This window comes from Leptonychotes weddellii, chromosome 2, assembly GCF_054177405.1.
Source record: "Leptonychotes weddellii isolate Sample4059 chromosome 2, ASM5417740v2, whole genome shotgun sequence".
Taxonomy (NCBI): Eukaryota; Metazoa; Chordata; class Mammalia; order Carnivora; family Phocidae; genus Leptonychotes; species Leptonychotes weddellii.
This window is the reverse complement of record NC_138370.1, coordinates 165,475,530-165,499,054: the sequence shown is the minus strand read 5'-3', so window position 1 is coordinate 165,499,054 and position 23,525 is coordinate 165,475,530. Positions and strand designations below refer to the sequence as shown.

Genomic DNA, 23,525 nt, shown 5'->3' with positions numbered 1-23,525 from the left:
ACCCCATCCTCCCACCCCCCACCACTCCAACAACCCTCAGTTTGTTTCCTGAGATTAAGGCTTCCTCATATCAGTGAGGTCATATGATACATGTCTTTCTCTGATTGACTTATTTCGCTCAGCATTATACCCTCCAGTTCCATCCACATTGTTGCAAATGGCAAGATTTCATTTTTTTGATGGCTGCATAATATTCCATTGTATATATATATACTACATATTCTTTATCCATTCAAGATCAGCATGTTTTATTCCTCAGATCACTGGACCTGAAAAACTTTGAAGACCATTACTTTAGAGTCATGTTAATTTCCCACTACCCAGCCTATGTGTAGCCCCACTAGGCCCTCCACTGGCCTGATACTGGGACCCTTAACTTAGCTTCTTCTCATTACCCTCCAGCTACCTAAGGACTCTTGTGAATCTTTCCTCCCATACTTTTCCCTCTTCTTCCCCCATCCCACATGAGGATACTCTGCTTAGCCTATTAGAAAAGGTGCCTGAATTGTAAATCTTATCACAGAGCAAAGTTTTCAAGTAATCCAATCTTTCATACATCCATTTAATCCTAAAATAGTTATGGGCATTTCTGTGAGCCAGACCCTGTACAAGAGCTCAGGTTGCTAAGGTGGGGAAGACACAAAAATGGCCTTTAGGACCTTGGGTTGCAGTCAGAGATGTATTTCCCTAAGTATTATTCTTACAGCCTTGCTACTCAAAGTGTGGCTCCCCATGGCATTGTGTTACAAACGCTGAATCTTAGGTCCCACCCTTGACCTATTAAATCAGAATATTTTAACAAGAGCCACGGGTGATGGGTATACTCATTAAACTTTGAGAAATATTACTTTATATTTCTTATTTTTTAAAATTTCTTGTGGGTAATTTTTTTAAGTTTTTATTTAAATTCTAGTTAGCGTATCGTGTAATTATTGGTTTCAGGAGTAGAATTTAGTGATTCATCACTTATGTATAACACCCAGGGCTCATCACAAGTGCCCTCCTTAGTACTCATCACCCATTTATCCCAGCCCCTGCCCACCTCCCCTCCAGCAGCTCTCAGTTTGTTCTCTATAGTTGAGTCTCTTATAGTTTGCCTCCCTCTTTTTTTATTTCCCTTCCCTTATGTTCATCTGTTTTGCTTCTTAAATTCCACATAGGAGTGAAATCATATGTATTTTTCTTTCTCTGACTAACTTATCTCACTTAGCGTAATACCCTCTAGCTCCATGCACATGATTGCAAATGGCAAGATTTCATTCTTTTTGATGGCTGAGTAATATTCCATTCCATATATATATCCCACACACAATTTATTTTTCCATTCATCCAGAATATTTAATGGAACTAGGGTTTTACAAATGCCTTTTGAAAATTTTGGGTCACATGGGTTTTGTTTTGTTTTTTGCTTTTCTCTTTTAGCTTTCATATTTTTAGAAGTTTTCATCTCATTTTTATACTCTATTATAACAAATGCCCTTCTCTCCAGCATACTTTCTTTTAGTAATAGAAATAATTTCTGGCATTTAAAATCATCACCTCTTATCTTAGTCTATGTGGCTTGGTAAGATTAACTCATCCTAGGCATAGTTGAGCATGTGACTTAGGACTGGCTAATCCTGAGTGGTTTTGGTTCAAGAATAGGCATACATCAACTATGCTGGGCCAGTGAAGTTAGCGGGGGAATATTCTGAAAGAGAGAGAAAGGGAGAGAGAAGGGGAGAGAGAACATGAGATAACACTTGTCTTGATGACATAGTACCATATGAGCATGGAGATTGGAACATGGACTTCCACTGTTTTAAATTTAACTTATTTGGCATTAGGATTCTATCTTTATCAACAGTGAGAGGCCTATTTCATGCATCTAGTCCATTTAATACATAGTTGGGTCAGATATTGGGCCTTTTCAAAGGATTTGTGCTCTGGTTGGCAGCCAATGCTCCTTATGTAGATGTATCTTATCTGATGTAGATGCTGGGGTTAAGGCCCATCCTGGGGACAAGGCTTGTTGCCACTGGCAATGGTCTTTGGTGTTCTGGAGAAAAATGTTTAGTATCCCTGAAAATCTCTTTAAAAGTGATTGTCAGACCTGGTACTCCTCAGAATCATCTGGAAATCTTGCTGCATATATAGAATTTTGGACAAATACAGTTATATTTTGGAGTTCTTGGGGTGGGATTCAGGAGGCTGTGTTGTAACAACTTCCTATCTGTTGATTCCTAGTGTAGCCAGCCTAGCATTTGTTCATGGACAAGGCTAGAACAACCTTCCGCCCTGCTCTGCCCAACCAAAGATCTTTGCGTCCTCCTGGCTTGGGTATTCTCTGCTGAGAGTTGGTTCTTTCCAAAGTAGCCACAGATAGAGCCTTCCACTTTCTGAGGAACAATTTCTTGGGAGGAAATCAACATTAGGACCCTGTATTAAATCCTCCCTGAGTATTTTTTCCTGTTTTGGAAGGATTGATTGATTGATTAATTGATTTAATTGATATATTTTTTTAAGTAGGCCAGCGTGGAGCCCAACATGAGGCTTGAACCCGAGCCCTTGAAATCAAGACCCAAGCTGAGATCAAGAGTCAGATGCTTACACAACTGAGCCATGCAAGTGCCCCTTTATTTATCATTTTATTTTTATTTTATTTTATTTTTTTTTAAAGATTTTATTTATTTGTCAGAGAGAGACGGAGGGAGAGACAGAGAGTGAGCAACAGCAGGGGGAGAGGCAGGCAGAGAGAGAAGTAGGCTCCCTGTGGAGCAAGGAGCCCAATGAGGGATTCGATCCCAGGACGCTGGGATCATGACCCGAGCCAAAGGCAGCCTCTTAACCAGCAGAACCACCCAGGCGTCCCTTTATTTACCATTTTAATGTGTTATGTCAGAATGTCAAAATGTTTAACTACATTTGCATGCATTATCTCACTTAGTCACCTTCTAGAATTGCCCAATAAAATACACAATGCTTGGTTAAATTTGATATAAACAATGAATATCTTTTTCTTTTTTTTTTTTTTTTAAGATTTTATTTATTTGCGAGAGAGACAATGAGAGACAGAGAGCATGAGAGGGAGGAGGGTCAGAGGGAGAAGCAGACTCCCTGCTGAGCAGGGAGCCTGATGTGGGACTCGATCCCGGGACTCCAGGATCATGACCTAAGCCGAAGGCAGTCGCTCAACCAACTGAGCCACCCAGGCGCCCCGAATATCTTTTTCATGTAAATATGTCCCAAATATTGCATGGGTCATACTTACGCTAAAAATGTATTTGTTTTTTATCTGAATTCCAAATTTACCTGGGCTTCCTGTATTTGCTAAATCTGGTAACCCTATGACCTCATAACAACCTGTGAGAGAGGCAGAGCAAGTATTTTTTTTAATTTGGTTTTGTAGATGAGGAAATTGATATTCTGCAAATCTGTGGCTTTTTTCCATGCCACACAGTTAGTGAGCTGTGAAGCAGAAACCACATCTAGGTTTACTCACTGCTGGTCCAGGATTCTATCTTTCACTGTTTTAGCTTGAGGGATGATTCAAGAAGAATTATACTATACTCCTACCTGCTATAGTTAATTTCATTACACATTATTTTAGCATATATTGGGGGTAGAAGGGTTACAATTATGTTCCCTGCCTTTAAGCTGATGTCAGATTATTAAAAATAGTTTGGGAGAGAGAAACTATATATTCGTGTAAACTAGTGGATTCCCATATAATTGGAAGAAAGTATATTTATTTACATATTGGCTAAATAGGAGCCTCTTTAGGTCGTGGAGAAAGTCCAGTGAACATAGCATAATCCATAACATGAATAAAAACTAAATATAAATTTTTATTTGGTTAAGGAATTGGAGGCTGTCTCCCTTGGTCGGGTTGGGGAAGTAGGAATTAATATAATGGTCCAGGGGTTAAGACCTTAGACTTTGTAGTCAAATTGCCTGGGTTCAAACCCAGTTCTATCTATCCTACTCTGTGCCCTTAGGCAAGTTGCTTAACGTATCTATGACTCAGTTTCTCACCTGTAAAATGGAGCTAAATCTTACAAACATCTCTAGAGTTGTGATGAGGATTAATTAATTTAATTCCAGTCAAGTGCTTTACAACAGCTACTGGCAAGTAGTAAACACTCCATAAACTTAAGCTGCAATGATTATTATTATTTTTCTTCTGCAGCTGCTGCTACCAGCTTGTGCCATGATTATTCCAGGTTTCTTCTTGCCCCAGATTGCCTTCCTTACTGGTTCCATTAACAGCAACAATAAATCATTTAAATTCAAACAAAAGTTTGCCTCAAACACTCTGTTTATTAATAGACTATAGTGGCTATAAATGGTGAAAGCCTAGAGTGTTGCCCCTGCTGTCAAAATCTTCCCCTAATTCTTTTTTTTTTTTTTTTTTAACTTAGAATAAACAACAAATGCAGTTAAATCTAGCTAATTCTCTGGGGCAGTTAAGGCATCAGAATCACGTAGGGTGCTCCTACAAACATCAGACACCCCACTCCATCCACTGAGTCATGATATCAGGAGATAGTTATTTCTCTTCTAAGATAGGTATTTCTCTTCCAAGTACTCGCTTTTATCACCGACAGTATGATTTTATTTGACTGTCGCCTAGCTTTTCAAGGTAGAGATAATTCGGGCAAGGACTTGCTTTGAAAACATAATCTGTCATATGTTCAAGCTTTATTTCTTATCTTCATTTAGTTAATCAGTAGAAGAATATGGGAAATTCGAAGCAGTAAAATATACAAACAATTTCGAGTTTCAGCCTGGGCATGTCAGACTAGAGTTTACGTTCTTTGGACACGTACTCCTTAAAATGAGTCTATTTGTTGTAGCCAACGTCTGCAGCCCAGCGTATTTCCCTTCATCTGCCAAGAGTTTGAGCATTTGATAGGTCTGTGCCCTTTCTCCAGCTGATTGCACTGCCCCATTAGTGATGACTTTAGAATACTCAAACCACTAATGTAATATGCAGCACCTGCAAATACTGTGAAATGTTAGCAGAGTGGTAATGAAAATTGACTGCAAGTATAATGACAACAGGTGAAATTATTCATAGTCTGCTCATGTAGCAAACTTAAGATATAAACTCAATGAGCGTAAATGGAATACGTTCATGACAAATATGAAAATATCCCAAACTGCTAAAGTAATAAAAGTAAATATAATAAATCTTCCCTGCAAATATAATAAGGTCCCTAACTGCAAATGCAATAAAACATATCAACAGCTGCAGTATATTTGGAACATATTATATAGCTTTACAAAGAATTATACCCCCTGCTGGTATGGCCTCAACAATGTCATGCTTTGTCTTTTTCCAGTGAGTACAAGTCTAGCGGACTACATGTTGCCCAGTATATATTAAGTATGACAGAGCGTTAATACAACCAGGTTTGGATTGAAAATGAAATGCTCAATCCAGATGTGCTCTTTGGCCATTCTGTAAGCATAGCCAGAGGCTGTGGATCTCCCACCAGGGGCTGAAATGTAGCCAGGAAAGCTAAGCATGGGAGGTGAGGAATTGATGAATTGCTGGATAACCTTTTTGTTGTTTGGCTATGGTATCTGACTCAGGAAAATGAGCAGTATGCAGGACTAAGGGAATGGGGGCAGGAGAACTGGAGTGAGAAAGGGATGTTGGGGTGATAATGTTCTGTAAAGATCATCCATGTGACAGGCGCTCTGCTAGGGATCTTGGATCTTTTCACCTTCCTCCCTTTATCCTTCTTTCTTCCCACAATTCAGCACATATCTGTTGAATACCTATTAGTTTATAGCTACTGAATATAATAAAGTCATCGTCCCTGGGCCATGTGAGGCCCTTAAGTCTTAAGGGAGAACCAGAAAGTAACAAGGAGATTCTAATACAGTACAGTTACATCTGTCACGAACCAAGAGAAGAGGATCTGGGACAGAAGGCTGAGGAATCCCAACATTTAAGGGATGCGTGGTTGGCTTAAATTTCTCTTTTCACATTCCTTCTCATGTTCAGCCAGGTCCTTTTATAGTTTTTATGGTTTTTATTAAATATAATACTAAGAACAGAGCAGAAACAGATTACCAACAATGGCAATAGGAGATCATGACTTATGAATCTCAAACTTTGCAAACCTATAAACCCTATAGCCTCTTCTCAACAAAATGTATATTTTTATTTTAAATTTAATTTTTCTCAAATATTAAAAAAGTTAGTTCATTACAACTATTGAAGCAGTTTAACCCCCTACCCACCCCAGGTGGCCTAACCTACAGTAACCAATGGTAACACCCTGGTTGATGTTGTGTCAGGTCTAACTCCTTGCTTGTGGAAGCTCTGATACATATATAAGGGTTTTGTAGTTTTGTTGTTGTTTTTTAGACGGGGCCCCGGCAGAAAGACAGAGATGGGGAGGGGCAGAGGGAAAGGGAGAGAGAGAATCTTAAGCAGGCTCCACACCCAGCACAGAGATGGAAGTGGGACTCGATCTCATGACCCTGAGATCATGACCTGAGCTGAAATCAAGAGTCGGATGCTTAACTGACTGAGCCACCCAGGCTCGCCAAGGGTTCTGTAGTTTTTTATATACACATTACTTTTTGTCTTGCTTTACTCTCTTAATAATATAGCACGGACATCTCTTTAGGTCAATAAATACAGAATGAACTCATTTTAAAATACTGCATAATATTTCATGCACTGAACTGTCAGTTAACCAACATTTGGATTTTTTTCAGTTTTTTTCTCTTAATTCCTCTTTCCTTTTTTTGCCAGCATGTTACCCCCACCCCATACCACAATAGATATCTCTACATATTTCTTTGCATATCTGAGTTTTCAGAAAACCAAAGGGAACATGTAAGGGCTAAGGAGCTTGTGTTTTTAATCAATATTGACATGTTACTCTCCAAAATGCAGTAGTGACTCACATTCTTACTAGCAACTATGTGGCTGCCCGTTTACCAGACCTAGTCACTAGAACAAGGCTTTATTTTATTTTACATTATTTTTTAATTTGAGAGGTGAAATATGGTTTTTCATCCTGTCTTCAGCTTCCAACTGCCAGGGAGGCTGATGATCTTTGTGTTTATTGGCCATTTGGATTTCTTACTCTGTCAATTGCCTATTCATATAATTTCCTTATTTTTCTATTTTTTTCTCATCATTATGGGAGAGTTTTATATATATTTGAGATAGCAATCATTTACCTACCATATGAGTTACAAATATTTTATTTTACTTGACTTTGTTCATGGAATTCTTTTTATGTCCATTTTCCTTTGTGATATCTGGACTTCCTCTCACCTTGGTGGGTTTATTCTTTCCCAGAAGAGTTGTATGAGACCTCCTACGTTTTTCTAATATATTGTTTTATTTTAAATTATTTTAAGTATATGCACAAAGTTATCAAATATACAGAGGCATCATTATTCATTATGACTTTTTATTTAGATGAACATATAACAGTTATTTTTATATTAATAATATATCAAATTAGTCTGTAAGAAATTTATTTATTATTTTTTAAAAATTTTATTTATTTATTTGACAGAGAGAGAGCACATATGCATGAGCACAAGTAGAGGGAGCAGCAGAGGGAGAGGAAGAGGGAAAAGCAGGCAACACTGGGCTCGATCCCAGGACCCCAGGATCATGGCCTGAACCAAAGGCAGATACTTAACCAACTGAGCCACCCAGGCACCCCAGAAATTTATTTATGTGGCCTGTGCTTGGTTTTCTTACTGATGGCTCACCACTTACGTTGGCTCTGAAATAAACCTCTGTTTTACCACTTTATTGAACTATAACTTGTCATTCATCCAGTCATACTTTCGGGTGGATCTATTTTGAACTAGTTATTCTTTTTTTAAAAATTTTTTATGTTTTTAAGATTTTATTTATTTATTCGAAAGAGAGAGACACAGCGAGAGAGGGAACACAAGCAGGGGGAGTGGGAGAGGGAGAAGCAGGCTTCCCACAGAGCAGGGAGCCCAATGCGGGGTTCGATCCCAGGACCCTGGGATCATGACCTGAGCCAAAGGCAGACGCTTAACGACTGAGCCACCCAGGCACCCCTGAACTAGTTATTCTGACCAGGCAGTTGTCTGTACCAATCAGTTGCCCCATTACTTTTATTATAATAGGTTTATTGTAAGTTTTGGTATCTACTCAAACAAACTTCCATATTCCTCTTGGGTTTTTTTTTTTTTTTTTTGGTTTTGTTTGCTTGTTTGGTTTGTTTTGCTTTGTTTTGTTTGCCATATTCAAATATATACCCTTTCATATGGACTTCAACATCACCATATCCACTTCTAAGATAATAACTTGATGTTCTTATCTTATTTATAATGCATTCATTTTATAATAAAGGAAAGATTTACACTTTCATATAGTTTTCCTATTGAAATACATGGTTGCTACATTTCAATAAATATTTGCTATTTTCTTCATCTGAGAGTCTTATATAATTTTTTTTTGCAAATTTTTAGTAAGTATTCTGTCATTTAACATCACTTTTATTTTTATTTTATTTTTTAAGATTTTATTTATTTATTTGAGAGAGAGCGAGAGTGAGAGAGAGAGCATGAGCAGGGTGAAGGAGGAAGAAGCAGACCCCCGGCTGAGCAGCGAGTCCGATATGGGGCTCGATTGCGGGACTCTGAGATCATGACCTGAGCCGAAGGCAGATGCTTAACCATCTGAGCCACCCAGGCGCCCCTCACATCACTTTTATAAACAGAATTTTTCTTCATTTTTTATTCTAACTGGTTCTGACAATAAAAATATACTTGGAGTATTTATCATTTTCTAATTTTGATGGTTCATTGTATGTGAGTGTTTATTTGCAGGTGTGTTATTTAATTTAAACTAAATCCTTTTGGGGCACGTGGGTGGCTCAGTTGGTTAAACGTCTGCGTTTGGCTCAGGTCATGATCCCAGGGTCCTGGGATCCAGTCCTGCATTGGGCTCCCCGTTGCTTTTCCCTCTCCTCCTGCCTGCCGCTCTGCCTATTTGTGACCTCTCTCTGTCAAATAAATAAATAAAATCTTTATTAAAAAAAACTAGATTCTTTTGATGATTCTAAGTGTGCAAACACATCCATAAAAAGAGACGATTTTCTTGTTCAACAGTCAGTGGACTTAGGTATGTAACTTTATTTTTGACTTACTGTATTAACTAGTGTCTCTATAGTAATATACAATTATAATGTCTTTTTCCTAATTTTAATGGAAATGACATTGCATCTAATGATTTAGAATGGTTTTTTCTGTTTGTTTGAATAGTATCTTGTCCCCTCTTTAACAATAAATTTTGATTAAAAATGATGAATTGCATCAATATAGCAGTTGTATCAAATGCATTTTAAAATATATTACTCTAAGAATTTATTTTTTCTCTCCAGTATATTAATTTGATGTACAATACAGTATATACATATATCCTCATATTCTTTGGATAATTTAACTTGATTTTATTATGCTGTATTATTATTTTGTAATATAGGGTTCAACTCTTTTTAGATCTTATTTTTAAGAGCAGCTTTAGGTTCACAGCAAAATTAAGCAGAAGGTACACAGATTTCTCAATTTCCAATTCCTAACTTGGAAATTGGGCATTATTATTCAAAATGTGATTGGCTAAAGTTTTTGAAATCTTTTTATCTTGATATTAAAATGTTTAGGGTTTTATTAATTTCTAAAAATGGAATGAGGAACTTTCAATCTTTTGTCACCCAAAAAATTTTCAATAACACTGGTTTACATGTCATTAAACACAAAAAAATTATACAAAACTCATCTGTTAAAGAATCTAGGCTAATAACTTTATAAATGGTAAAATACTTTATTTATTTCATCATCTTTTCTGTGGTTGTCTATTTAAGTTCCCTACTTTCTTTGGCATCAATTTTGACATGTCAGTTTATACTTTGCTAGGTATTCATTCATTTTTCTTCAAATACCCCAATTAGTTGCCCTAATTTTGCGCACAGTATTTGTATTCAAATATTTTAAGCTCTTTGAATATATGATTATGCCTCCTTTCTCATTTCTAATAATTGCATTTGTTTTTTTTAATTAGAATTTTGCCAATTTTGTGACTTTTTAAAAATAAAACACTGTAGAGTTTTATTTTTATTTATTTATTTATTTATTTTAAAGATTTTATTTATTTATTTGACAGAGAGAATACAAGCAGGGGGAGAGGGAGAAGCAGGCCCCCCGCCGAGCAGAGAGCCTGATGCGGGGCTAGATCCCAGGACTCTGGGATCATGACCTGAGCCGAGCTGAAGGCAGACGCTTAACAACTTAGCCACCCAGGCGCCCCTGTTTTATTATTTTTTTAGATTTTATTTTTTTGAGCAATCTCTACACCCAGCGTGGGGCTCAAACTCACAACCCTGAGATCAAGAGTCACATGCTCCACCAACCAAGCCAGCCAGGCACCCCTCACAACTGTAGAGTTTTAAATATAATTTCTACAATTAATTCTTGTTTTCTATATTTCAATAATCTTGTGTTTTTGTAAATTATTTTCTTTTGTTTTTTTAAGGACACTAGACAATAACTAAGGTCTTGCAAATATAAAAATCATTCGTAAATATTATAGCCTCTCTAAATATTACTCTAATTATTCAGATAAATTTTGTCTAGTTGCTATGATCTCATATTCAATTTTTTGTCTTCACTTCCCCTGTATTGTTGAATTATTTTTTCAACTCTATGTGTGTCTCTTAATTTTCATGTCTAACGTACATAAAATACAATTAGATTAATTTGTAAGATTCTAGCCATTTATATCCTTTTCTCTTCTTGCCCTCACTAGTTTATGAGTTGAAACTGCTCCCAATTATCAGAAATAACATATAGTACACCAATAAACATTATTGTCTAAGTATTTTTTTATGTTGAATTACTTCCTTGGGGTATATTTCCTGATATGCTTTTAGCAGACAGAATCTTAAGGTGGTTCCCATGATCTTTATCTTCTGTTATTCACAGTCATGTGATTCCCTCCCTTTAAGTGTGGTGGTGGCCCTTCATTTACTTTGAGATGATAGATTATGACAAAGGTGATGGGATATATGTAATTATGTGTACACGATTATGTTATGTGAGATTATAATGCCCATCTTGCTAGAGTCTGTCCCCTGCTAGCTTTAAGGAAGAAGTCAGCTATGTTGGGGAGCCCCATGTGGCAAGGAACAATCTGTGGCCTCTAGCAGGTAAGGGCACGGCCACAAAGAACCAATCTGCCAACAACTCAAGTGAACTTGAAGTGAATCATTTTCCAATCAAGTCCCAGATGAGACCCCAGTGCCTGGCTGACACTTTGATTGCAGCCTTGTGAGACCCTAGGAGAGGGCCCAGCTGCCTCAGCTCAGCCATGCCAACTCCTAACCCACAGAAAGTATGATACAATAAATATATGTTGTTTTAAGCTACTACTTTGTAGAAAAATCATCATGCAGCAGTAGAAATACCCCATTATTATGTCATCTGGTAGCATCACTCCAATATAGTAATACATTTTTTAATTATTTTACAGAAAGATTGTGTGCCCTAAGTGCAATCAAAATATACCCATTTCATCACAGCTTTTTAGATGTTGAGAATATCTATTTGCTAATGTTTTATTATTTATTGATTTAATTTATATGTATATATATACACATAAGTATATATACATATTTACATATATGTATATATCGTTTATGCATACATATGTATGTACACACATAATCTTTATTAATGAGGCTGAACAATTGTTGCGATTTCACTGTTATTTATCCTGCCTCTGGTGTGAACTACCAGCTCCTCTCTTTTGCCTTTCAGTTATTGAAGTTTGGGAATTAATTTAGTAGAGTTTTTTTTTTTTTAAATCTGCTCTGATATATTTTGGAGTATAAATCTTTGTCATGGCAATGAAAAAACTTTCCTCTATCCAGACAATTTTTAAATCATGCAGATCTTTCCTTCACTTTCAATAGTTTCTCTCTATGTACCCAACAAATACAGAGTCCAATTGTTTTTTAATGTAAAACTACCATTTATTGAGCACTCACTATTTGGCAGACAGTTTCTGCCTGATACAGAAATGTGACCTGTCCATGATTGAGTCCCCAGCATTGTACAGAGTGACTGACATATAATAGTTGCTCAATAATTATTAGATTAAAAATAATATTTAATTGAGTAATTAATAAGTACAGTCAGAGAAGAACCAACTTGCAGGTGAATGAAGAAGAGAACACGTACAGAAACCTCTGAGTACATGATCCACTAAAATACTGTTTCTTGCATGGAAATTATCTTGCACTATACTTCTGTGTGTTCTTTTGTAGTCTGAGAAGCGCTTTCATTTGATTCTTTCTGAAGCCTGGTGAAGTTGGCAGAACAAGTATATTTATCTGAACTCAAAAATCTGAGAGTTCAAGTAACTTGTATGTCATAGAGGTACTGTGTGTCAGAGTTGGGGAAAAATCCAAACTTCTGACTCAAGTCCTCTTTCCATTATTCGCAAGCTATCTTAAACTGTGTATTTTAGCATGTTCTCCTGTGGAATGAAATGTCTTGTATTGCTCTTTTACATTATTGCTTTTTCTCATACATTATGCTCTGTCTCCCCAGCAAAAGATCATGAGTTTTATTATTCTGAGTACTTGACCTTGTGTCTCTATTCACGGTAACATGGAACTTAGTAAGTTCTCACTAAATAGGTGTTGAGGGATAGCATAAATGACATTAACACTGGTGAATCAGCTGACTACACACACACGTCTTTGAATATCTCAATCCCTTTGTCCACCTTCAACCATACACATTATGCAGCCAGATGTGGTGTTAGGCTCTGCTAATGATGTGGAACGTGAAAAGGACACTCTTTGTGATCTCCATATGACAGAACAGAAATGGATGGGTCTGCTTTGATCTACATAGTGCCTTTGGCTAGGCCATACATGTTGTCTTTCTAAGTCCCTAGACTATAAAACACAGCCTAGAAAATTCAGAGGCAGGCATACATCAGTGGGAATGACTATAATTTCCTACTGGACCGGTTAAAGAAAGATATATCTGTTTATGACCCTCCCTCTTACAGTTACCTTGAAGACTTTATGAAAGGTTACATTTCTTACACGATCGTGGTCTAAATATCGTATTTCAGTGTCTTTGGAATCATTCTTACATATTTTGAAAGTGAATCCTCATCTTTTGAGGATAGATCTTTGTGAAGGAAACTAACACAGGGTTTTGTTTCCTTCAGAGTGCTGGGGAATAAATACGTATTTTCCAGGGATCTAGGAAGATATAAAATGGGAGAGATATAAAGATATAAAGAGTGCCCTTGAACAAGCTGAACCAGCACGTGCAGGGATATAGAGACATGTTCAGGGAAATTCAAGAAGTTGTACCTCTGGGGTGAAAGATGGGTGTAGAGAAATTGAGATAGCGGAGGAGGAAAACATGAAGAACACTGAAAGCCACTTGAGGAAGTGTCAACCTTCTACAAAAGGCAAAGGAGAATCATCAAAAGCCAACAGAATGGCATAATCCCTTGGTGACTGGGTGTAATTGAAGCGAGAAATATGAAATTAGAAGCAGAAGCGTCTGTTAATAAATTAAAGAGGCTTTGGGGAAAGGCAGAAAAGAGAAAGAGGAATAATACAGTTTTAGATCATATTTACATTTGAATTTGAGTGCATCAGAATCCATCAGCGACTTGGTTTCTAAGAGCCTTGGTTTATAAGTTTGTAACATGGAAATAATGTCTTTTTTTTTTTTAAAGATTTTATTTATTTATTTGAGAGAGAGAGAATGAGAGAGAGCACATGAGAGGGGGGAGGGGCAGAGGGAGAAGCAGACTCCCTGCCGAGCAGGAATCCCGATGCGGGACTTGATCCCCGGACTCCAGGATCATGACCTGAGCCGAAGGCAGTCGCCCAACCAACTGAGCCACCCAGGTGCCCGGAAATAGTATCTTTTTCAAAATAGATTCTTTTGATGAAATACAAAAGCATATAATCATATATGGGAGTAGAGTAGGCATCCAGTAATTGATATTATTACTGTTGTTGTTACTTAACGTAGCACAGAAGATGCTGCATGACTTGGCCTCTGCTTCCCCTGTGCCTTTGTTTTTGCCTCCTGTACTTTTACATCTCCTCATTTCCTGCTCCCCAAATGTTAAGTTTCAGCAGCATTGAATATAGCTCACAGTATCCTGTATCCTTGCTAGTTCTGCCTATTTTCTCTGGAATATTTTCTCTTGGCATTTCCTTTTCATCCTTGAAATCTCCCCACTGGGGGGCTTTCTAGTCTCCTTCACTTCCTCATATGCTTTTTGCGTGTATCTTTAACATACCTTGTGAGAACGTTCTCTCTGTGTCTCTAGCTCTTTCACCTAGATATGATCTCGTTGGAGTCTGTGGGCATGCTGTATCCATCATTTGATTCCCAGCACTTAGTGTATACCTTACTATAACAGCCAATAATTGCTGAGTTTATAAAGGTAGATGATTATTTAATAAAAACTAGTAATAGCAGTTGTGCAGATGAAAAAGGCATTTAAATAAGTAAGTATATCTGGAGATGAGGAGGAAATAAAAGCTTAAACAAACACCTAGCAGATGAACTAGAGAACATTTGGTGATCCCTTTAACATCGTCGTTAAATACAATGAGAGGGAGGAGTCCAAGTTTAGCTCATGCTTTTTGATGTGGAGGAAGAGTTACTCACGGTGCCTTTGCCCGAGATGGGGAATCCAGATGGAGGAGCACATATGCAGGGCTGCCGATGAGGGATGCTCGTGAGACATCTGAGAATGTACAGGATTTAGATGGAAATGCATCATAATCAGAGTTCAGTAATGTGATTTGCATTCACTTCTCATTTTGCCTGCAGAGTCCTTCCTCCCATTCTTCATCTTGGTAATTGCTGCCTGTTTGCAAAATTTGACCCAGGTCCCTGTCCTCCAGGGAGCTCTGTCTAACCTGCGGGTTCTCTCCTGCATGCACATCTCACTTCTCTCTGGCATAGGACTTATCACACTGTCTCAGAGGAGATGCTCAGCACTTATTCATTTATTTTTTAATGAAGGCTTATGAAATCAATAAGACTAGCCTCTTTTAAAAATAAAATAATTTTTTTTTAGTTCCACAGCACTAAAAATTAGCCCTTACTATAAAAATGTAAAAGAAACAATATACCCCAACAACCTGGAAAGCACCAATCTTTATTAAGGCCAGATGGATTTTTTCCCCCTCAAATGAAAGCCTGCTACAGCACAACATTAGAGAAGATATCACTTTACTTTTAATTTGTATTCCCCATTTCAGAATTACGAGAGTTAAATCTTCAGATTATGCTAAACTAAATTTGTTCTGCATTAATTTTTTAAATAAAGATTCTTGCTTGGGGGAGTTCACTGAGTTGGTTGGAAGGAAATTCAGGACACAGCCAACATAAACCTTCCAACACTGAGGAAATGGTTGTTCTTCTTGAAAAAATGTTTTGAAATTGTGTCAGGTGGTCCTCACTTTAGAAAGCAACAGTGCTAGAAAGAACATATCAGAAATAAAACTTGTCAAGTGCCACTTAGGAAAAGATGAGGCCCACTCTGGGCCTGAAAATTTCACTGTCATGGTTTTGAGTGCATCTATCTGGTTTCAAAATCTTTCCATAACAGGCAGGTGGGTGTTGTTCAAAGGGGCTTTAGGAAGATAGAGGGGTTACTTAAGAAAACTGAACACTTGTTCAAACTGTATACAATTTACCGCACATCTAGACAGAGATATTGCTAGCTGTAAGGAGTATATCATAGGGATTCCAAGCAAACATCAATCTCCATTTATTTATTTATTTTTAAAGATTTTATTTATTTATTTGACAGAGAAAGAGAGTGAGAGAGCACATGCAGGGGGAGTGGGAGAGGGAGAGGCAGAGGGAGAAGCAGGCTCCCCGCTGAGCAGGGAGCCTGACACAGGGCTCATCCCAGGACCCTGGGATCATGACCTGAGCCGAAGGCAGATGCTTAACCCACTGAACCACCCAGAAGTCCCCAAACATCAATTTTTAAAACTTTCACTAAATATAGCTGGGTAATTGTTCAGCAATGGTTCAGATTTCATTTCTTTCTTTTTAGTTTCATGTATCCTACTGAGGGTGACTCAGGTATTATCCACCCACACCTATGTGGTATTAATGAGAATCATAGCATTCAAATCATGTAAGTCAAAGTATCACATTTTGCAGTGCCTGGCCAAAGGTACACGTTCAACAAATATTCTTTCCTATACTTTTCTGCTTCAACACCCCCATGATACATTAGTGACTACTTGGTGAATGTGATAAAGTGCTATTTAGGTTTTTGGTAAATAGTTTCACACAGCAGTTTTTCTTTCATTGTAGTATCACTATAAAATGTAAGTGAGAAGATTTAAGTTCTAGCCAATCGTGGAGATCTATATATCTGCTAGCTATCGATCCAGCTTATGGAAAGGCACAGAGAGCCTCAATTGTGCTGACCAAGTGGATTTTTTAACACAATTGCATTTCTTTGACTAGAGGCTCTGGTACAGTAATTACTTTTCTTCAAAAGAAACTTCTTAGCCCATCACAATGGCAACAGACCTAATAAAGCCAAATAGATCCCCGAAGTTATTGGAGCTGATCTTCTAGCTGATAGAAGCTATTTCCTTTAGTGTGAAAAGGAACACATCTCTGGCCTTTATTTTCTTGTTATAAAATTCAAATAAAGTATCTGGTAGCTTTTTGCTACCAAACCCAGCATGCTCTGTCTCTTTCATGCATTTCTAAATGTTCTTACATGTTCTTTGATTTTTAGAGTAAATTGCCCACTGAACTTTAATTTGTCCTCATTGTTGTGTACGAGACTGAAAGTGTTTTAGACTACTTTATAAATTGAATGGAATTGAGTGTAAGGTGTATGAGAATCTTGCTACCACATTGCAGAGACGCTGTTGGGACTAGTATCCTGAAAACACCCTTTACCCGAGTAGGGCCCTCAGCTCAGGAACTCCACTTGCTATAGAGGCTGATAATGGAAAGGGCACTTGGCAGATGAAGCACAAAGTTTGCCAGGCCTGGCCTGGAGTGAAGGCAAGTGAGACAACTAGGATGCCACCTTTAAGGAGACACTCTCTCCAGGGTCACACAAGTCCTTCGCCGGCTTCACCCCAGAGCTGACCAGTTTACCAAGACTTTTCCTAATGTAGTCAATCAAAAATGGAAGGCGTTTCAATCTAAGGTTACAATAACAAAAATTAATATTCATTTAGGTGTGCCTTATAAATAAAGCCCTACCCTAAGTGTTTTATTTTTCATTATCTTATTGGATCCTCGTACAACAACTATGAGATGGGTTCTAATAGCTCTAATGGGTTCTAGCCCATCATTTTAAAGCTGAGCTAACTGAGGCACAGAGAAAGAAAGTAATATGCTGGAGGTCTCACAGTAGGTAGACACAACCCACTGGAGAGCTGGGCTTCAAACCCAGGTTGTAGGACTGACTGTCATTTCAAAGGAAACTCTAAAGCACCTTCCCTGTGTAAACGGGAGGCTTCCAGTGACAGTCTGGGACGCTGGGCTTGGTTTAAGATCAGGACAAGGTTGGTTGGTGGAAGCTGAATATGTAATTAAAAGAAGTCAAAAGACTATTATGAAGATGGTAGAACTGGCCCTATATTTGCTAGGGCTACTTAACAATATACCATAGGCTGAATGACTTAGCCAACAGATATTTATGTGCTCACGGTTCTGGAGGCTGGAGATCCAAGATCAAGGTGTTGGCAGGTGTGGTTTCTCCTGAGGCCTCTCTCTTGGCTTGCAGACTGCTGCCTTCTTACTGTGTTCTCACGTGGCCACACCTGTGCCTTTTCCTGTGTGTGTGCCTCCCTGGCATCTCTTCTCCTTACAAGGACACCAGTCCTATTGGAATAGGGCCCCACCCTTATGACCTGATTTCACATTAATTACCTCTCTACTAAAGTCCCTGTCTCCAAATACAGTCACAATGGGGTCACGACTTCAATCTATGAATTTGGGGTGAGGCCGTACAATCCATACGAGGTACACAAAGGTGATTTGATTCCTATTGTCCCAAGGGGACGTATCAGCCAGGGTAGGCTAGGATCAGATGTAGTAATAAGCAACCTTACATTCTTAGTGAGTTAATACAATAAATGTTAATTTCTTGGTCAGGTTGTAGGCATAGTATGGCTAGGCAGAGGCTTTTTGTGTTCTCTCAGGGTCCCAAGATGTCAGAGCCTTATCTGGACACATGCTTTTACCCTGTGGAGAATGGGAAAAAAAAAAAAAAAAGAAAAAGAAAGGAACTTGGAAAATTGTGTGCTGTTTTTTAAAGCTTGCACCTGCAGGTGACATATATCACTTCCTTTCACATCCCAGTGGCCGAACCAAACCATAAACTACGCCTAAATTGAAAGGGAGTAGAAAGTACAATCCTGCTACTGTAGGCCTGGAAGGAGCGCAGGTTGCTAGTTGGGAAGTGAGAATCATATCTTGAGCAAATGTCTTTTATTTCCTTGATGAGGAGGCAGCTTAAGGATGTAGGCTGTTTCAAATATTTTTTATTTGATTTGGTTTGGGTTTTGGTTTAGAGGGGCAATTTAATTCTCTACTTTGTATTGCAAGATATTTGGCATTTCTGGGCATACCCAATAAAGGCCAGTAACTCTTCTCCGCCTCATTATGAGAACAAAAAACATCCCTTAAATTTTCAAAACCCCTCGAGGGAGGGAGCTGTGGGCTGGAAGAACCAACTACTGGGAATACAAAGTGTTGTAATTTAGGAATGTTCCCTAACACCCAAGACTCATTCCTCAGTCCCAGACCTTAGGTCTGTTTGTCAATAAAGGCAACAACACATTCACTTGCTCCCAAACATCACTCATTTTCTGAGCACAAGAAATGGGAATGGAGTGAAGATACTGAAATTTGTTCACCCCGGGTCAGGCAGTAGGGCATAAATAATTCTGTGAAAGATACGATGTCAGGGAAACCCAACAACAAGAAGAAAGAGATATAGACCGAAGGAAACAAAACCAGGAGTTGGTGTTGCCCTCACATCTGCAGAATTTGCAGGGAGAAATTTGCCTAAATGCCTGTAATGTTTGGACTTAAGAAGCAGACCTAAATATTAATTGCAACAAATCATAAATACAACAATTTGCAGAAACCATGTGGAAATACTCAGTTGGGTGTGTTATGGTCTGCATGCAGAAGTAGGGAAACATATTGCTGACCATGGCCAACGTCAAAACTAGTGAAATGTACAGATTTTAATACCTCATTTCACTGTTGTTTTGCAGCAGTAAAATACTTTTGCAATTATGTAGCTTCAAGTATTTCTTATGGAAAATTACTTTTTCTCAACGTAATGACCTTTTAAGTCGTGGTAATACTTCATTTTAATTTCAAAACTATTTATACCACTTACAGTTAGTGCCATATGATTTAGAACTTTATTTTATGGCCTCTCATTCTCCACTCTTCTGTTGTATAAATATTTCCTACTTAATATGACTTTTTAAAAATGATGCTGGTATAAATATGTCAAGGAGGAGGTAAAATTAATATCTTTTGTGTTTCTACACATTTCAAAAACATGACAATGAAAAGAAATACAGAAAATATAACAAAAATTAAGGGAATTTATTTAGGTAGTTCAAAAATTGATATATGAAACATTAACATCTTTCCTGTATTAAAAAAAAAACAGGTAGGAGTCATAATAGAAGGAAAGTACCCTATATAAGAATGATAAAAAAAAAAAGAGATGAACTGCTTTGAAATGGACTTAAGAAATATGCATGATTTATATAGATAAATTTTTTAAAATTCTATTGAGCATAAGTGAAGTTTTAAATAACTGAACAGTCTTGTATTGAAACACTCAATATAAGTTTAAATTTACCCAAAATTCATCTATAAACTCAATATGACCCAAATTAAAATACGTATAGATTTCACTGAAAATCAACATGGGATAATAGCTTGGAAAATAATGAAAAAGAAGAATACTAAGGAAAATGTTTCGAACTAGGTATTAAGACTTGTTATAAAGTTATGGTAATTAAAACAGTTTTCTACTGATGAGTGTATCATGCAGGATGAACTAGGATATTCTGTAGCAAAAAAACATCTCAACATCTTCATGACCTACAACAACAAATGTTTAGCTTTTTGCTCATTCTGCAGACCATTACAGGTGGCCTTAGAGCTCTGTACACATTTCCTGACTCAAGGATTCAGGCTAATGAAACAGTATCATCTTGAGCATTACCAGTTATCATAACAGATAGATAAAAGAGTGCAAAGTAGCTTACATTAATGATGAAATACTTCAGCACCTAGCATTTCTGTTTGTAGCTCATTGGACAGAAATGACCCCATTTAGCTACAAGGGGGCCTGGTGACTGGAGTCCCGCCATGTGCCTGGAAGACAGGGAGCCAGAAATATTGGGTGATCAGCAGTAATGACTAGCACAATTAGAAATAAGCAGATAGATAAAGCAGACAGAAGTATCCAAAGATAGACTACGTAAGAATGAAGTTTCTAATAGAGTTTGAAATATAATATTGAAATTATACGTTTGCATGTTGTGTGTGCACACGCATGTATTCTTTACTAAATGATGAATCATTCATCCAAGAAAGGTTTACCTTTTTACCTTGTGTCTACAGTATGCTAGGAGCTATTATAGGTCCGGGGATATACTGGAGAAAACAAACAAACAAAATCCCTGCCTTTGCTTACTGAGATACAGACCTGAGAGATACATGACCCATGCCCTCACAGATCATAACCTATCCATGAGAAAAGTGGGTGCTACTGATAACATACAACATTTTGCATGAATATTTTAATTACATGTACATTATCCTTCCAAGTAGATTGGATACTGGTTTTAGTTCTCCATTTCTCCTTAGGCTTTAATGCCCTGTTCTCATTAAGCTGATTTTTTTAACACAGGAATTTATGCCCTGTTTTTTTATTTGTTTGTTTTTTTTACTTTTAGGTCAGAGACTATAAATCAAATGTGTCTATTTATACACTTTAGTTTCAAAAAATTTATGTTCATTATTTTACATAAAATGCATAATTATGTGCATGGATTGCATAAACCCTTAATAAAACTAAATGAGACAGAAGAAAATAATTTCTTATACTCTGCCACCTGTAGATGTCTACTTCTAATATTTTGATGTATCTTTATTCCTTCCTTCCATATTGTAACTACCATATAGGAAGTAGGTGTTCCTTTAAAGCTTGAAAAACTGAGTAAACTGTGAGCTCTTTTTGGTTTTTAAACTTTTTAAAACAGATTTTCTTTCTTTCCTTCTTTCTTTCTTTCTTTCTTTCTTTCTTTCTTTGAGAGAGTGAGAGTGAGTGTGGGTGGGGGGAGGAGCAGAGGGAGAGGGACAAGCAGACTGAGCACCAACCTTATGCAGGGCTCAGTCTCACAACCCTGAGATCATGACCGGAGCTGAAATCAAGAGGGGGATGCTCAACTGACTGAACCACCCAGGAGGCCCCAGTTTTTTTTTTTTTTAAGATATTATTTATTTATTTGACAGAGAGATAGAGAGCACAAGTAGGCAGAGTGGCAGGCAGAGGGAGAGGGAGAAGCAGGCTCTCCACTGAGCAGGGAGCCGGATGAGGGGCTCGATCCCGGGACCCCAGGATCATGACCTGAGCCGAAGGCAGCCGCTCAACCGACTGAGCCACCCAGGTGCCCCGAGCCCCCAGTTTTTAATCTTAATATCAAATAATTATTTGATAACCTATTCAAATTTTTTCTATGTATTTTTCTGTTAAGGTCTTCTATTTCTTTTTGGAAAGATTTTGTTACATATTACCTTGGAAATAATCAATTTTAAGAATACATAAAACTTATGATATCTTCCATATCAGTTATATCCTCCTGCTTTTTAAATAGACTCTTTTTATTTATTTTTATTTTTATTTTTTTAGAGTAGCTTTAGATGCATAGCAAAAGTGAGGAGAAGTACAGAGTTCCCATATACAACTTTCCCTACTATGAACACAGTGGTGTATTTGTTACCATTGAAGAAGCTACATTGACACATTATTATCATTCCAAGTCTGTAGTTTATACTAGGGTTCATTTTTGGTGTTATGTAGTCTATGGGTTTTGACAAATGAATAATGCCATGTATCTACCATTACAGTATCATACAGAATAGTATCACTACTCTAAAAATCCTCCTATTCATCCCTCCCTCTCTCCCAGCCCTTGAAATCATTAAACTTTTTACTGTCTGTATAGTTTTTGCCTTTTCCAGAATGTCATATAGTTGTATTCATACAGTATGCAGCCTTTTCAGATTAGCTTCTTTCATTTAATAATATACAATTAAGTTTCCTCATGTCTTTTCATGGCTTGATGGCTCATTTCTTTTTAGTACGAAATAATATTCCATTGTCTGGATGTATCACTATTTATTTATCCATTCACTTACTGAAGAATGACTTAGTTGCTTCCAAGTTTTGGCAATTTTGAATAAAGCTGTTATAAACATTTGTGCAGAGATTTTGTATGGACATAAGTTTTCAATTCCTTTGGGTAAATGCCAAGAAGCGTGATTGCTGGAGCATATGGTAAGAGTATATTTAGTTTTCTAAGAAATTGCCGAACTGTCTTCCAAAGTGGCTGTACCACTTTGCATTCCCACTGTCAGTGTGTAAGAGTTCCTGTTGCTCCACATCATCACGAGCACTTGGGTTGACTGTGTGCTGGATTTTGGCCAATCTAACAGGTATGTGGTGGTATTTCATTGTGTTTTAATTTCCAATTCTCTAATGACATATGATATTAAATATCCTTTCATATGCTTATTTCCCATCTGTATATCTTCTTTGGTCAGGTGTCTATTCAGGTCTTTTGACCCCCCCCTTTTTTTTTAAGTGGGTTATTCATTTTCTTCCTGTTTAAGAGTTCCTTGTATATTTTGGTTAATAGTCCTTTATCATATATGTCTTTTGTAAGTATTTTATCCCAGTCTATGGCTTGCATTTTCCTCTTGACTGCCTTTCACAGAGCAGAAGTTTTTAATTTTAGTGAAATCCAACTTATCAATTATTTTTTCCTGGTTTGTACCTATGGTGTTGTACCTAAAGTCTTGGTGTTACCCAAGAACATCTAGATTTGCTCCTGTGTTATCTTCCAGGAGTTTTATATTTTTGCATTTTATATTTAGGTCTGTGACCCATTTTTTTTATTATTACGTTATGTTAATCACCATATATTACATCATTAGTTTTTGATGTAGTGTTCCATGACTCATTGTTTGTGTATAACACCCAGTGCTCCATGCAGAAAGTGCCCTCTTTAATACCCATCACCAGGCTAACCCATCCCCCCACCCCCCTCCCCTCTAGAACCTTCAGTTTGTTTTTTAGAGTCCACAGTCTTTCATGGTTCGTCTCCCGCTCCTATTTCCCCGACATCATTCTTCCCCTCCTGCTATCTTTTTTTTTTTTT

The 23,525-nt window shown here is 37.4% G+C and overlaps 1 long non-coding RNA gene across 1 annotated transcript in view; it reads right to left on the bottom strand.

Moving 5' to 3' along the window:
* The window catches only part of LOC145720227 (uncharacterized), a 434,063-nt gene that overhangs the window by 364,800 nt on the left and 45,738 nt on the right, over positions 1–23,525 (bottom strand). The window lies entirely within an intron of this gene.